The sequence below is a fragment of the Cicer arietinum genome, chromosome 3 (assembly GCF_000331145.2).
Source record: "Cicer arietinum cultivar CDC Frontier isolate Library 1 chromosome 3, Cicar.CDCFrontier_v2.0, whole genome shotgun sequence".
Classification (NCBI taxonomy): Eukaryota; Viridiplantae; Streptophyta; class Magnoliopsida; order Fabales; family Fabaceae; genus Cicer; species Cicer arietinum.
Window position 1 is genome coordinate 57,388,819 of NC_021162.2, and position 17,074 is coordinate 57,405,892.

Sequence of the window (17,074 nt, forward strand, 5' to 3'; positions counted from 1 at the left end):
TATCTAAATAAATCAAGTAGCAACCGTAGAGCAAATAATTAGATCAAAATAAAAATAACAATAGAATATATGCAAGTTATGCATTCTACTAAATATATATGATCCGGATATAACCAGCCACACAGGCGTCCACACAGAAGTCACCCATACCAATGGGAAAAATTAAACCAGTCACACAGGCGTCCACAAAGATGCATATGATATGTGATGAAATGATAATCATGCTCAAAGGTACATGTCACCACTCACTTAGAAAGTCACACAAATCACCAGCCACTTAGGCAACCAGAAAGATAATATAAGTTAAAACTCAAATAACCAGCCACTTAGACAACCACAAAGATAACAACATTTAAACCCAAATCACCAGCCACTTAGGCAACCACAAAGATAACAAATATTTAAAACACAAATCACCAACCACTTAAGCAACCACAAAGATAACAATATTTAAAACACAAACCACCAACCATACCACTTAGACAACCACACATATAAAATATTAAAAACACAAATCACTAGTCATTTTATCCGAAATATATAACACACAAACACGTGAATAAATGTCTTATAGTTATAACTTTCATTTTATAACCTATAAAATTAGATTAACAACGTGTTATTGATAGAACTCAAAACTCAAATGACGAATAACACATACAAATATAAATTTTATTTCTTCTACTATAAATTCTCTCCAATTAATTGTTATTTAGTCATACAAATCAAGGTTTGCCATTAAACACGTCACAAAAATCAACTTAATCATCTTATCATAATTAAAATTAAAACTTTTCACCAATTCCCCCGAGACTCATATAGACTTCTTAAAAATCAAGACTTTGAAACGAAATAGCACAAAAATTGAAACTTTAAATAAAAGATATCTTAAAAAAATATTACTCATGAGATCATAATAAAAATCACAACTTTATAATTAAGTACACATAAACAACACACAAATAATAACTTTACATCAAATATATGACATCAAACATATTACTCATGTTATAATAATAAAAATCGAAATTTATAATTAAGTTTATCAAAGCAAACATATTACTCATAAAAATAAAATATTATAGTTAAATTCTTTAAGGCAATTAAAAATCAATATTTTTCTTTTAAGACAACAAGTTTTATATCAATATCTTACAAACTATTAATTTAATATCTAGCCTAACATTGCATGGGGAAAAGCCCTTACCTTAGGCGCTTTCTTTCTTAACACCTCTAAATTTGCACGAGAAATAGCTCACGAGGCAGTAATGAATTCAACACCGATAGATATTAGAATTTACGACTCAGAAAATTATTTTGAGAGTGTAAGAATGACAAATATGTGTGACAACAAGATGCCTAATAGAAACGTATGAACATATAAGCTATTTACGTTGCACTATTACCATTGATTTCTTGTCTAAAATTGAAGTGCACTTAATTCCAACATTATACTACCAATAATTACTATTTCTTTAATTTTATTAGGTTGTTACAAAGCCAATTGAAATTTATATGTATGAGTTAATTTGAATTAACTAATAGAGTTCACCAAATATTGAAGGGTGTCACACACTAATTTTAATTAAATAAATAAATTAGAGATTGTCACATCACCCTTTTAATTTTTTTATCTAATAGTTACGAAACCAAAAATTTCATAGAATTATTTTTGTAGACAATTATAATAAAATTATAATTTTAGTTTAAAAGAGATGAATGAATGAGATACAAAAGGGACAATAGTCTTTTTGTGTCCTCTCTTAATTGCACAAAAAAACTTATAATTAAATTTAGGCTAAATTACATTTGTGGTCCTTTAACTTAATCTCAGGTAACGTTTTAGTCCTTTATCTTTTTTTTTCCCGACTTGGTCCTTTATTTTAATTTTAAGTGACAATTTGATATTTTATGTTTTAAAATTTCAACAATGTTATCCTCTTTTATACAAAAATTCAAAAAAAAAATTCAATCAAAAATCATAAAATTTATTATACTCTTCAATATAATACAAATTTCATCAAATTCGTTTCATACTTTATTTGATATTGTTAGGAATAAAGGACCAAATCGGGAAAAAAAAAATAATCTTCCTTTAAAAAATAGATTAAAGGTGTTTAAAATGAATTAATGCACATTATGACAAGAAAACACCATGAATTGTCATAAAATCTTGTCATAAAGGAGAGTAAAAGAATTAGTCAAGTCACTAGTTTTTGTTTTTATAGGATGGACCAAAAATATTTTCAAAACACTTATACATAAAGGTTGCTTTCGCTAACTCTATAATATCTCCTAAAATGAATACTTATTTGGTCGCAAATAAAACTAACAAACAATATAACTTATATAAATTCTAATTTAATTAAATAATTCAACTAATATTTTATCAACTAAAATAAATCAAGCAACACAAGAATACCACTCACACATAACAAAATAAAACAAAAATATCTAACACATCAATTTCATGATTATCGAAACTAATCAAATAAAAAAATATCCATTTATGAAATAATGACATCGTAAATAGTCCCCATGTAATTGTCACGTCAAAATAATTAAATAAAAATGAAGATTATAATTATTTAGGTAGAATAGAGTGTGATAAAATTTAATTTAATTTATTTACACATAGAATAATCATTAATTTAATAATAGCAATTACTAAAAAGATACATATATAATATATATTAAAATTTTGGGGTGTTACAACTGTAAACCAAGATTGTTCTCTATTTTGAGCATTTAGTGAAAATCTCACAGTTATGACGACTGGACGTAGCCCGAGTTTGGTAAACCATGATATATCATAGTGTGGTATTTCTTTCCTTATCTCTATTTACTTTAATTCTGATTGATTATCAAGTTAAATACATAAATTGAATTGTTGATTTTAACTAACCAAGAACGTTCTCCATTTTCTGGTTAAAACCAAGAACGTTATTTATTTTCTGCTTTCACTACAAAGATCAATCTTGAGTTAAAATCTTAAGTTTTTACAGGAACTTTTAAATAGGAACATTTACAATTCAAACCCCTCTTCCTTATAAATTGACATTGTTACTTCAGTTTGATAAATATCAAGGAGGTTTAACAACTATGGAATTGTGGAGGAGACAGGGTTACCATTTGGGATAATAGTGTTTTGATGTCAATGAAGGAGGCTTGTATTAAAGTTAATGACGTTGCATATTATGGGTGAGCAAAACCTTGTGATAGATAAATGACATGTTAAAAGAATAGTGCATACCTTGAAGGATAAGGTTGAGCGTTCGAGTTAAACTAGATTCGCTATTTAGATTGTTAAGAATAAATCTCGTGACGATTAAAGGTGTGAGACCAGATATTCCATTTGTAAATGGTGATTTAAGATAAAACTATAGATGGATAAGTTTGAATTTGGAGTGATTTTTGGGTAAACGTAAGGGGTTAAGCCTCGATGTATTGAATCATATGTTACTATTAAGTGGAATTAGAAGTATATAATACAAGAATAATTTGAGATTGTAGCAATATAAGTTTTAATTATTTGTTAAAATTTGGTAATCACCTAGAGAACGTGAATATTTTGAATAGGTTGGAGGGATTAATCGAGATTTCATTTGGGACCCTATGATGGTTGACATTTAAGTCAATTATTTCTATTGACTAGGCTAGATGGGCTTGATGGAGGTCCAAATGATACCTTAAACTTGGATAATCGAGGGATTTGAGGTGGACAAGTTTTGAATAATTCAAGTTATGAACCAAAGAGTTTGCATCAGTAAGATTACTAATATGGTAATAGTCAAGGATGAATAAGACCTTATATTCTATCTTAAGATATAATGTATTGATTTAGATGCTGCAATGAATGTTTGGAGATCTGGAGGATCAGTTCCTTAACTCTTGTACAACAATAAAACGTGAAAAGAAAGAAATATAACAAATGATTTATGGTTTAGTTGTTGTTCTTGGGAAATCAAACGTTAAGATTTGAAAAGAGTGTTGCGGTGACTAGATAGATGAGTAGCGTATGTGGATTTCAAAGATATGTTACTACATAGTTATGAGGTAGAGGTTCATATATAATTATGCATTAGGAGATGCTTACTCAGAACATTTGACTAGTAGTTCATTAAGACGTTCAGTTTTTGGGACTCTTTTAGTTGGTTCCACATTGTAGGTTGAAACGAATTAGAACCCGTAAGTGAACGAATTTTTGGAAGATGTGCTAAGAAAACGTGTTGGAGCAGCACATAGAGATGTGACTTATGTCAATTAAGGACTCATGAAAGAAATCACCGCACTCGTGATTTAGAAATTGTTATCGTGAATGTATGCCAAAGATTCAAAGGCATTACTTTAATGGGTGTTAGGGGGTACGCTTATCATGTTTGACAAACAAAAGAGTTGAGTAGTTGTTTGGTTAGGAATAATTCAACATGGGATGAAAACATTTGGTGGAAACTAGTAAGGTTTTGATTTATTGTAATCATTATATTGAAGAAAGACGAAGTATGGTAGCAGATAAGGTAAACAAATAAATAACTTTGGATGTTGACCACATGAACGATTAACGATGGTAGAGGTGAAAAGTGTTTTGAGATATATTTTCTAAGTAGAATTTTTCAACTAAAATCATTAATATTTTCTCTATTTTATTAGTAATATTATTATATTAAATCGTGTATTTATTTATTTGTTATTTTATTGATTGTAGGTGAAGATTAAAAGCTAATTTGTTGTTGAAGATGGAATATTGACAATTTAGTGGACTCAATTTCTTAATGTTTTTTGAGATTGCTATGTATGACATAAGATATCTATTTTAAATGTTAGTAAGACGTTTTCTACTACTAAATAAAAATACACTACAATGCACTATAGCGAACATTATTTAACTATTGTTTTATCATTGTAAGACTTTTATGTTAATTTTTAATATATACAATGAACACCTTTTATTTTATTTTGACTATATATATTTATATTTCGTTGTGTATTTATATTTGGTTAATTTTATAAAATAAAATTTTAAATTATTATATAATTTTTATTGATAACAAAAAATTAATATTTATAGCAAATTGTTATTGTTAAAACCTATACCAACATAAACAAGTTGTCACTTAAATGTATAGCAATAGAATCAAGACCGTAGGTATAACTTTTAAAAATTATGGCTAAAGTATATACCAACGGTGAAATGTCTGTAGGTAAAATCAAATGATTATAGCAACGGAAAAAATTATGTCACTATATTCTATAGACACAGAGAAAATTCGTAGGTATTAGATAATTATATAGCACGAAAAAAAACCTGTTGATATTGAGTAAATATATACCACGTAAAATTTCTTGTAGTGTAGGGTTTGAAAGTACTTTCTCAATAGGGACTACTAACATGGGGCTTTTGGAATTTTTTTGACCATTTACAATGGACGTCAGTCTCTATGTTAGAAAACAAGATTTGAGGAGAGATAAAAATAATTAAAAACTCAAAAACAATATAAATATATGATGTTTGTGTGTTTATATTTGTCTAAAAGTACTTATTTTAATATCATGTTTTTATAAGATAAAGTGTATTTTTTATTTTTCTTAAATTTTTTTATTGGGAGTGGAACGCGGTAGATATTAAATATGAAATTTTATTTCGATAAGAATTTAAATTCAAATTCACAATATTGTAGGAGAGTAACTCTTTCCATTAAATTTCAACCTCGTTGATAATAAAATGTATTTCTAATAATTCACTTAGAGTTTTTGCATTATTATCATGTTAAGTCCGTATGAATAGACTAATTTTGTGAATCGTATTACATTAATCCAATACAGATAAGATAATGATAGGGATTGAGATGTAATATACAAATTTGAATATATTGAATAATTAATGGTACACCATTACAGAAAAATTACAACACACATAATAATCAAATCAACAAGCTCTTGAACAAAGGAAACGAGTAAGGACTTTCACAACGTAAAAAAACTCTTCCCATAATTATTTTAAAAGTATGAAAAGAAAACTTTCCTCAAGGGCCCACATAATTGATTTTCTTTCATGCTTTGCAAAGTAAAGTGCAAATAAAAATACCAATAACCAACGTTTGTTTTTGTTCTTTCAATTATTGCTTGATGAATGAAACCACACCACACATAAATGCAAACAATAATTTCTATAAATCCCATTGTAAATGTCTTCCAATCTGCTTCTCTAAGAACTTTTAATATTTCCTTCACAACTACCTTACTTCCCTCAGCGGATAGATGAACTCCATCCCTAATAAATATAAGCAAAATACCTTAATTACCAAATTATGAAGGAAAATGCCTTCTTTTTTTTTTTTTTGCTTTTATTCTTTGCAATTATATGTTACCAAAACAATTCATTTTGATTCTTTTTAAATTTTACCAATCTCAATTTATTTAGAGTTTACTTTTCATACATTGATAATATAAATGTTTTACATAATAAATAAATTAAGATCAATTATGTGAATAATTTTATAGATATCTATGATAAAATTAAATATTATTAATAATTTAATAGTTTTAATTGATTGATGACATAAAAAAACATTATTAATAATTTAACAACAGTTTTGATTGATAAATGATATAAATTTTGTATATCAATATATATAATTAAATATATTTATTTAACGTTGATATGATTAATAAATAAATATTTATAATACTATTGTCACGTGGGATATAATACCATGTGGATGTGTTGTAAAACAATGCCACGTGGATGTGACTTGGATTTTATGTGAAATTATTAAGTCAATCGTCGTAACAATAATGTTTACTTTTCTTATGGGTACAAATAATGTGTCTCGTTATACTCATGTCTATATCACATAATTAAATGAATTTTTTATTTTCAAATAATTCAGTGAAAATTGATATAGGAGAAACTTCATTTTTAAACTATTAGAAAAAAAATTTAAAAGCATAATAATTATTTTCTCTGATCTTATTTTTAATTTAAGTGAGTTAATAAAAATCAATATATTTAATTTAAATTAAATATATTGATTTTTATTGATTATTTTTATTAGTAAATAAAGATAGATAGAGAATAGTTGATAATTGGAAGCCTAAATATATTGAAGTATTGTATAGGCATATACTTACGTAAAGCTGACATCTAACTAATCATCCCTTTGTTGGATTGCAGACCAGAGATTTATGACCTTTAAATTCAACTCGTCACATAATTCCACCAATGCCTTTGCATATATTCCACAATGTTCATTTGTTCTTCCGGATTGTGTTGCACTAAATTCAGTCAAACCTATAAGTACTTCATCAGAATTTTGAAAGATGTTGGGAAAAATATCAATTATTCTAGTTATTATAATTAACTTCAATTTTAAGATATATGGTTATTGAAAAATACGGGATAAATATTTATTAATGAAAAATATAAAATCACGGCATAAATATTTGTCGTTGATACATAAACAAATACATGACAAATATTTTCCATTAATATATAAAAAAATACGGGATAAATCTTTGTCATTGTTAAATATTAAAAAATATGGAATAAATCTTTGTCTTTAATAAATATTAATAAAATATGGGATACATATTTCGGACTAATACATTAAAAAAAACACAAGAAAAAAATTTGTTATGGATAAATAATATAAGAGATATATAATTGGTAAGATTACCTCAATAAAAAATGTCAATATTGTTAGACTGAATATCATATATTGAGTTCAAACTCGGGATCTTGCAGCTGCGTGTGAGTTTCATTTATAGACACACACACAAAAAAAAAAAGATACATACAAAATATTTGTCATTGATAAATATTTAAAAAATATGGGATCTATATTTATAACTGATGCATAAATAGTACCACCAGACAAAAATTTGTCAGTGATAAATATAAATATACACAGGACAAATATTTATCACTCATATATAAAAAATACAAGACAAATATTCATTATTGATAAATATTAAAAAACACATGATTATATTTATAACTGATGAATATAAAAATAAGGAAAAATATATGTTAGTGATAAATATAAAAAAAAATCACGAGACAAATATTTGCTACTGATACATAAAATAAATATTTGTCACAAATAATTATTAAAAAAATATGAGACAAATATCTTTCATTGATAAATATTATAAATCTTTTATCTCATAAGTATTATTTTGTTGCTAAAAAATTACAATTTCTTAATAAAATTCTATTTTACCAACATAATAAATCGTAATACCAAAAATAACTACAATAAAAAAATTACACTTCATCAACATTTTAAAAAATAACTGCATTTTAATTTTAGTATAAATTTTACAATTAAATGTTTTACGAGTATTTTTTTTTTAAACAAATCTTACTAATATTAAAGTTTAAATATAATTATATACCCAATTTTAAAAATAATATATTCTACATTCTAAAATAAAATATTAAGTCTAAAAATATTTTATAACCGTATAATTTTTTTTAATAATAATTATATAAATTACTAATCTATATTTAAAATTCATTACATACTAAATTGATGTCTGGTACTGTCTGACTTGAAACTTACGAACAACAAATAACTCTTTGCAATAAACACAATAGCACAACTGTCAAAATAAAAATTAAATAATATTCATGAATTAAATAAATTCAAATAAAAAATAACATTAGAAAACAAAATATAAACTAAAAACTTACTGAAAATCAAGAGAGAAGGTAGAGAAAAAAGTTGGAGAAAAAATATTTGTAGAGAGAAGGTGGAGTGAAAATTTAGAGAGGAGGTAGAGAGAAAATTTAGAGATAACGTAGAAATGAAAAATGAGAGGAGGAGTGATATTTATAGGAGAACATTGTACCTTTATGGCAGCCTAGGCAGTCACAAAAGCCTTCATGTGGTGGCATTTACCCTCATAAAGGTGTGATTTTATGGCTGAAAAAGTCATCATAATGGACTAAAATTTCAGCAGGATTTTGTGGAGATTTCTTAAATGGACTATTGTATATTTTGTTTATTTGATTAGTTTCGATAATCATGAAATTTATGTGTTAGATATGTTTGTTTTATTTTGTTATGTGTGACCTGTATTGATATTCTTGTCTTGCTTGATTTATTTTAGTTGATAAAAATATTAATTGAATTATTTATTTAAATTTAGAATTTATCGAAGTTATATTGTTTGTTAATTTTATTTTTGACCAAATAAGTATTCATTTTAGGAGATAGTAAAGCTAGTGAAACCAAATAAGTATTTTCGACCAAATATAAGTGTTTTGAAAATATTTTTGGTCAATCCATCTTTACTATAAAAAAAATTGTGACTTACTTGTTCCTTTTACTCTCCTTCATTACGAGGATTTATGACAATTTAGGGTGGTTTCTTGACATAATATAGACTTTATGTCCTTATCTCTACCAATTAAGAGAGGAGATAATATATATTCTCTCGTTACTCTCTCTTAAACCAAGATTATAATTTTATTTTAATTATCTACAAAAAGAATTCTAGGCCATTTTTGGTGTCATAACTATTAGCAAAAAAAAAAAATTAAAAAGTATTTCTTATTATATTCCCATACGTATTTTTGTTTTCTCCTAAATTCTCAAATTTTCCATCACAAACAAAAGAAAGAAAGAAAAAAAGAGAAACATATTCTCCTTCCTTTTCTCACACCATTATCATCAAGTCGAATTATAATTTTCTTTCTTCTTTTAATACCATCTCAAGTAAAGTGTGGACTTTTGTCTTGTTCTTTGATTCATGGGGCTTAGAACGTGTTGCTAGGAAGTAAAACGTAAGAGTTTTTCCCTATGCAAGGTTAGACTAGATATTAAATTAATAGTTTGTAAGATATTGATATGATGTTTTAAAAGAAAAATGTTGATTTTATGTTTGCCTTAAAAAATTTAACTATAATGTTTTGTTTTATTTGTAATATGTTTGCCTTAATAAATTTAATTATAAAAGTTTGACTTTTATTATTATAACATGAGTAATATGTTTGTTGTCATATATTTAATTTAAAGTTGTGATTTTTGTGTTGTCTAGGTGTACTTAATTATAAGCTTATTATTTTTATTATGATCTCATGAGTAACTTGTTTGTTAGGGTGTTTTTAATTTAAAGCTTTGATTTTTGTGCTATTTCATTTCAAAATTTTGATTTTTATGAATACTATGAGTCTTGGGGGAATTGATGAAAAGTTTTAATTTTTAATTGTGATAACATGATTAAGTTGATTTTTGTGATGTGTTTAGTGGTAAACTTTAATTTGTATGCCTAAATGACTAATAATGAGAGAAATTTTATAGTAGAAGAAATAAAGTTTATATTTGTCTATGTTCTTCGTTATTTAAGTTTTGATGTCTATCAATAACACGTTGCTAATTAAATTTTATAGTTTATAAAATGAAAGTTGTGACTCTAAGACATTTATTCACGTGTTTGTGTGTTATATATTTGAGATAGCAAAATTACTAATTCTTGATTGTAAGCATCCATTAGAATAAAACTTTGATGTCATATGTGGTTAAAATTTAATCTTGAATATTTTTTATTTGTGGTTGCCTAAGTGGCTGGTGATATGTGTTTTAAATATTGTTATCTTTGTGGTTATCTATGTGGCTAGTGATTTGTGTTTTAAATATTGTTATCTTTGTGGTTGTCTAAGTTGCTTGTGATTTGTGTTTTAAATATTATTATCTTTGTGGTTGCCTAAGTGGCTAATAATTTGTGTGTTGGACATTGTTCTCTTCGTGATTATCTAAGTGGATGGTGACATGTACCTTTTGAGCATCATTATCATTTCATGACATATCATATGCATCTTTGTGGACGTCTGTGTGGTTGATTTAATTTTCCCCATTGGTATGAGTGACTTATGTGTGGACGCCTATGTGGCTGATTATACCCGGATCATATATTTTTAGAAGCATGCATAACTTGCATACATTTTACTTTTATTTTTATTTAATTATTTGTTCTAAGGTGAGTTGCTACTTAATTTATTTAGATACATTTTATGACTTTTGATACATTCTTGTGAATTATTAAAGAATCAATTTCTTTAAATCTTTTATTACAAAAAGATTTTATATTCATATTTTATGGCTGTTAACTTATTATTTAGTTTAATTTTGTCGTGGGATGATATGACCCTTACACCAAATTTAAATATAAATGCGGGGGTGAGGTTCTTTCCGCTAGGAAAAATTTGAATCAGTCAACCTTGTTTTTGTTATTTCACTTAAAGAAAATGTACTCTATTTTTGGAAGTAAGTGAATATTTTTCTAACAATGAGCAAATTATCCTTGCAAGAGAAAACAATATATAATAATGATATCTAGTAAATCGCATTGTCTTCATTTTCAAAAATGATACTAAGTTATTTTCTAGTAAAATTTTCTTTATTACATGATGTACTAATCCTACGAAGAAAAAAAATTATTGTCGACTTTTAAAGAAAATAAATATTTTAAGTAATGTCTTGAATCAAAATCTAAGACGTTACAGTGTACAAGAATGAATAGAGTGTACAAGAATGAATAGAGTGTACAAGAATGAATAGAGTGTACAAGAATTTCTTGAATTATTTACCTCACGTGTATATTCTGAATTTTTAAATGATATTTTATAATCATATTTAAACTATATTATCTTTACAAAACTTTAGAATTTTTTTTAAAAAGTAAATAAATTTAAGGCTAAATTACATCTGCGGTTCCTTAACTTAATTTCAGGTAACGTTTTAGTCCTTTATATTTTTTTCCTGAGTTGTCCTTTATTTTAATTTTAAGTGACAATTTGATATTTTATGTTTTAAAATGTCAACAATGTTGTCTTTTTTTTACAAAAATTCAAAAAAATCATCAAATTTTTCAAACAAAACCCATAAAATTCATTATCATCTTCAATAAAATACAAATTTAATCAAATTCATAACTTAAATCTTGAAATAAACTCATATTTTCATTCTTTATTTGATGTTATTGGTGTTAACAATGAAAAGAGGAAGAAAGAGGAAGAAGAGAAACAACCACTCAATGGTTTCATAACATAGAATGAACCAAACTAAAGTTAATACGGTTACAATGAATATATATATAGGAAAATAGACAATATCTAAAATACCCTTACTACTAATATATAATAACATTATCTAATATCTCCCCTCAAACTCAGGATGCATTAATATGGAGCATCGAGAGTTTGTCAACTAAAAAACGGAAATGTTTAATGGAATGCATCTATGTGAACAAATCAACAATATGTAAAAAAGAAGAGACAAATGGTAGAGTAATAGTTCCATGTTGAAGATGATGACGAGTAAGATGACAATCAATCTCAATGTGTTTGGTGTGTTCATAAAAGACCGAGTTGTAAGCAATTTGAATAGCACTATTGTTATCGCATTGCATCGGAGTTGGCTCAGAAAGAGAGATACCCGTATCAGACAAAAGCCAATGCAACCAAATTATTTCAGCGGTAGTGGATGTCATAGCACGATACTCAGCTTCTGTAGAAGAGCGAGAGATAATGTCTTGTTTCTTACTCTTCCAAGAAATAAGAGAGTCTCCAAGAAAGATACAAAACTCTGTGGTGGGTTTACGACAAGTGGTATCACCAGCCCAATCAACATCAGAATAAGTTCGTAACTCCAATGAGGATGATGATGAAAATAGAAGACTTTGAAATTAAGTTCCTCGAAGATAACGAAGAATCCGAAGAACTGTTGCCCAATGTACTGTAGTGGGAGATACAACAAACTAACTAACAACATGAACAACATAAGCAATGTCAGGTCTGGTAATCGTAAGATACACTAAGCTGCCAACCAAAGTACAATACAAAGTGGAATCTGGTAAAGGAACACCATCCGAGGGAGCATATTTTACATTCAACTCAAGAGGAGTATCTGCTGCTCTAGTATCAGAAAGACGGGCCTGATCAAGAATGTTGGCAATGTACTTGGATTGAGAAAGAAGGTAGCCTCTAGGAGAGTAGGCAACTTCAATCCCCAAGAAATAGAAAAGAGTTCCCAAGTCCTTCATCTCAAACTGTTTGGCTAACTGCAATTTCAACTCATTGATTCCACTAACATCATCACCTGTAATAATCATATCATCAACATATAGAGAAAGTATAATGCGACCATGAGTGGTGGACCTTATAAACAATGCAGAATCATGTTCACTAGAGTGAAAACCAAGAGAAGTGATCACAGTAGAGAATTTCTCAAACCAAGCTCGAGGAGCCTGATTCAGACCATATATAGCCTTTTTTAACTTACATACTTCCCCTGGATTATGAGAAACTCCTTGTGGAGGGACCATATAGACTTCTTCATGAAGCTCACCATTTAAAAAGGCATTTTTGACATTCATTTGGAAAATATGCCATTGACGAATAGATGCAACTGCAATAAGAGTACAAATAGTGGTCATCTTGGCTACAGGAGCAAAAGTTTCTTCTAAATCCATACCATATTGTTGAGAGAAACCCTTAGCAACAAGACATGCTTTGTAGCGCTCAACTGACCCATCAGACTTAGTTTTGATCTTGTATATCCAACGAGACCCAATAACACGTTTTCCAGGAGGAAGAGATACTAATTCCCAAGTGTTGGTTTTGTGCAATGCAGATAGTTCTTCTGCCATAGCCTGCTATCAAAGAGGATCAAGAACAACCTCTTTATAGGAAGAAGGCTCGGACAAACTGCGAATAGAGGTTAAGAAAGAAGCAAACGAAGCTGAGTAAGTTGAATAGACAAAATCAGGTAACTGAGTAGACTTACGTTGGCGAGAAGGGTAATGAGGAGGATCAACAATCGCAGGAGGTGGTTGGATAGCCGGGGGGACAAGAGGGATTTCATCATGTGGAGTAGTAGTATTTGTCCTGCAATTCTCAACATTACAATCACTAGAAGCGTTATCATTAGGACCAAACGAATCAATATGAGTTAGTTCAGAACTCTTAGTAATATGAGAATCAGAGGAAACAGAGTAAAAAAGGGATGTACTCAAGAAAAACAACATTACAAGATACATAAAGTTTTCTTGCATGAGGATCATAACAACGATAACCCTTTTGACCATCCCCATAACCAAGAAAAACACACATGGTTGAACGAGAAGACAACTTACTGCGCTTTACTTGAGGGCGAAGAACAAAACAAGTAGAACCAAAAACTTTCAAAGAATAGTAATCAGGGGTAGAAGCATACAATTTTTCAAAGGGAGACAAACCTGATATGATAGAGGATGGAATTCTATTAATAGCATGAACAGCAGTAAGAACTGAATCTCCCCAAAACTCACTAGGAAGTCAAGCGGACAACAAAAGTGAACGAGCAGTCTCTATAATGTGACGGTGTTTCCTTTCAGCAACTCCATTTTATTGAGGAGTATCAGTACAAGATGTTTGGTGGCGGGTGTCATCATAAGCAAGTAATTCAGAAAATTTATTAGAGGTATATTCACCACCTAAATCACAACGAAAACACTTTATAACAGAATTATGTTGAGTTTTGACCATTGCACGAAATATATGATAAATGTCAAAAAATTCAGACCGATTTTTCATAAGATAAACCCAACAATAACGAGTGTAATCATCAATAAACGAAACATAATATCTAGATCCACCTTTGGTGAGAACCGGTGATGGACCCAAACATCAGAGTGAACTAAATCAAAATGCGCATATGAAACGAAAACCCTTTTACTAAATGGTAAAGCTGGAAATTTAGCAAGTTTACAACCACAACAATCTGAAATATCACAGGGTTGTAACTTTCCTAAGGCTCCAGTAGAAGCCAAATATTTTAATCTAGAAGCAGAAACATGTCCAATGCGAGAATGCCATAAATAAAAACTAGAAGATGAGGAATTCAAGCGAAAACTAGATAATAAGTCACCAGTAGTTGTTGAGGCTGCAATCATTGAATATTTTTATGTTATTATTAAATTAATAATTATTCTATGTGTAAATAAATTAAATTAAATTTTATCACACTCTATTCTACCTAAATAATTATAATCTTCATTTTTATTTAATTGTTTTGACGTGACAATTACATGGGGACTATTTATGATGTCATTATTTCATAAATGGACATTTTTTTATTTGATTAGTTTCGATAATCATGAAATTGATGTGTTAGATATGTTTGTTTTATATTTGTATGTGTGAGTGGTATTCTTGTCTTGCTTGATTTATTTTAGTTGATAAAATATCAGTGGAATTATTTAATTAAATTAGAATTTATATAAGTCATATTGTTAGTTAGTTTTATTTGCGACCAAATAAGTATTTATTTTAGGAGATATTATAGAGTTAGTGAAACCAACCTTTATGTATAAGTGTTTTGAAAATATTTTTGGTTCATCCTATAAAAACAAAAATTACTCATTCTTTTACTCTCCTTTATGACAAGATTTTATGACAATTCATGGCGTTTTCTTGGCATAATGTGCATTAATTCATTTTAAACACCTTGAATTTGAATTTTACTAATGAGTTAAATTTCTATTATGAGTCATTAATTGTGTAACCTTGAATTTGAATATTTAAGAATTATTTAAATTCCTATTATGTGTCATTAATTATATTAATTGTTTGGTTCTCTAATTATTGAATTTTACTTAAATTCTTATGTGTGATTGTGTAACCTCCATGAATTTATGTCATTAAATATATGACTTAAATATTTGGTTTAATGGTGTTATTTATGTCATTTAATATATGACTTAAATAAATGACTTAAGAAATCTGAAATCTCTATGTCTAGTTGTATGTTTCTTTATCATTGTCTTTTTATATTATTTAGAAATCTTCTATTTAATTTGATAGATTTTACTATCTTTTTATGAGTTTTTGGTTGTTTATTATGACTATTTTATTTTAATAATCTTAGACTCTCTACTTCTTGTTTATGTTAAATATTTAGTGATCTAGTTATTACTTGGCTTAATTAGTTTTGTTAATAATAATAATTAATATTACAAAATAATTGAATGTTCTACATCATACAAATGATTATTATTATGTTACAAAATATAATACTATACATTATTGTTGTTATCTTTGTCTCTTTTATATTATTTTTATGAAACTATAAATTTTAGTTCACTTGAATTGCAAATATTTTAAAAAGAATATCATTTAATTCGATATTAATATTAGTGTTAGTAATAAATTTTCCTTTTCACTTGCTTAGTTAAGATATTTTTAATATTGCAAAAGTATTTAATAAACAAAATTGATTTTGGTTTTATTTCTTAAATTAGATTTCTTAAGACAAATTTAATGTAGTTACGTTTTCTTTTTGAATTTATATACATATACAATATTTTTCTTTATTTTATGAATGTTGTTTACACACTTTAAGATGAATAGTTAAGATAGTATATTGTTGTAATTATATTACCATTAATATCATTATTATTATTTCTATTATTGTTATTATTTGTTAACATTTAGATTTTTATTTTATGTTAAAAGTTAAAAAAAGGGGGGACTAAGAATGATTTTCTCTTGTCAACAATCATTGAATATTTTTATTACTATAAAATGAACTTTGCCTAGTTATCTAAATTAAAATATTTTTCTAGTATTTACTATTTATATCTAAATGCCGCAAATCTTAATAGTAAAATTATATTTTTATTAATTTAATTTTATCATGTTATTTATTTTAAAAGACTGGTTGGATTAAAAAGAGTTTACAAATATATTAAAAGTCTTTTAATAATATTGATTTAGAAGAAAACAAAAATATTAATATGATTATTACTAAATGAATATAAGAGCTTAATCACGGTGACTTAATTTCGAAGAAGGCGATAACAATAATTTGTTTTTACTATCCTTGAGAATTTATTTTACCTATTAAAAAGTCTATCAAGATTTATTTTATTTTGCATTGTCTTTATGAGATAAGTTACAATATGTGTGTGTTATTAATAATGATAAATGTATCGAATTTATGGAATTTAATAAAATTAAATAAGTGAGTTTTATGAATATGTTAATTTTATTTGAATTTCAATCATTTTTAATTTCATTAATAAATTTTAA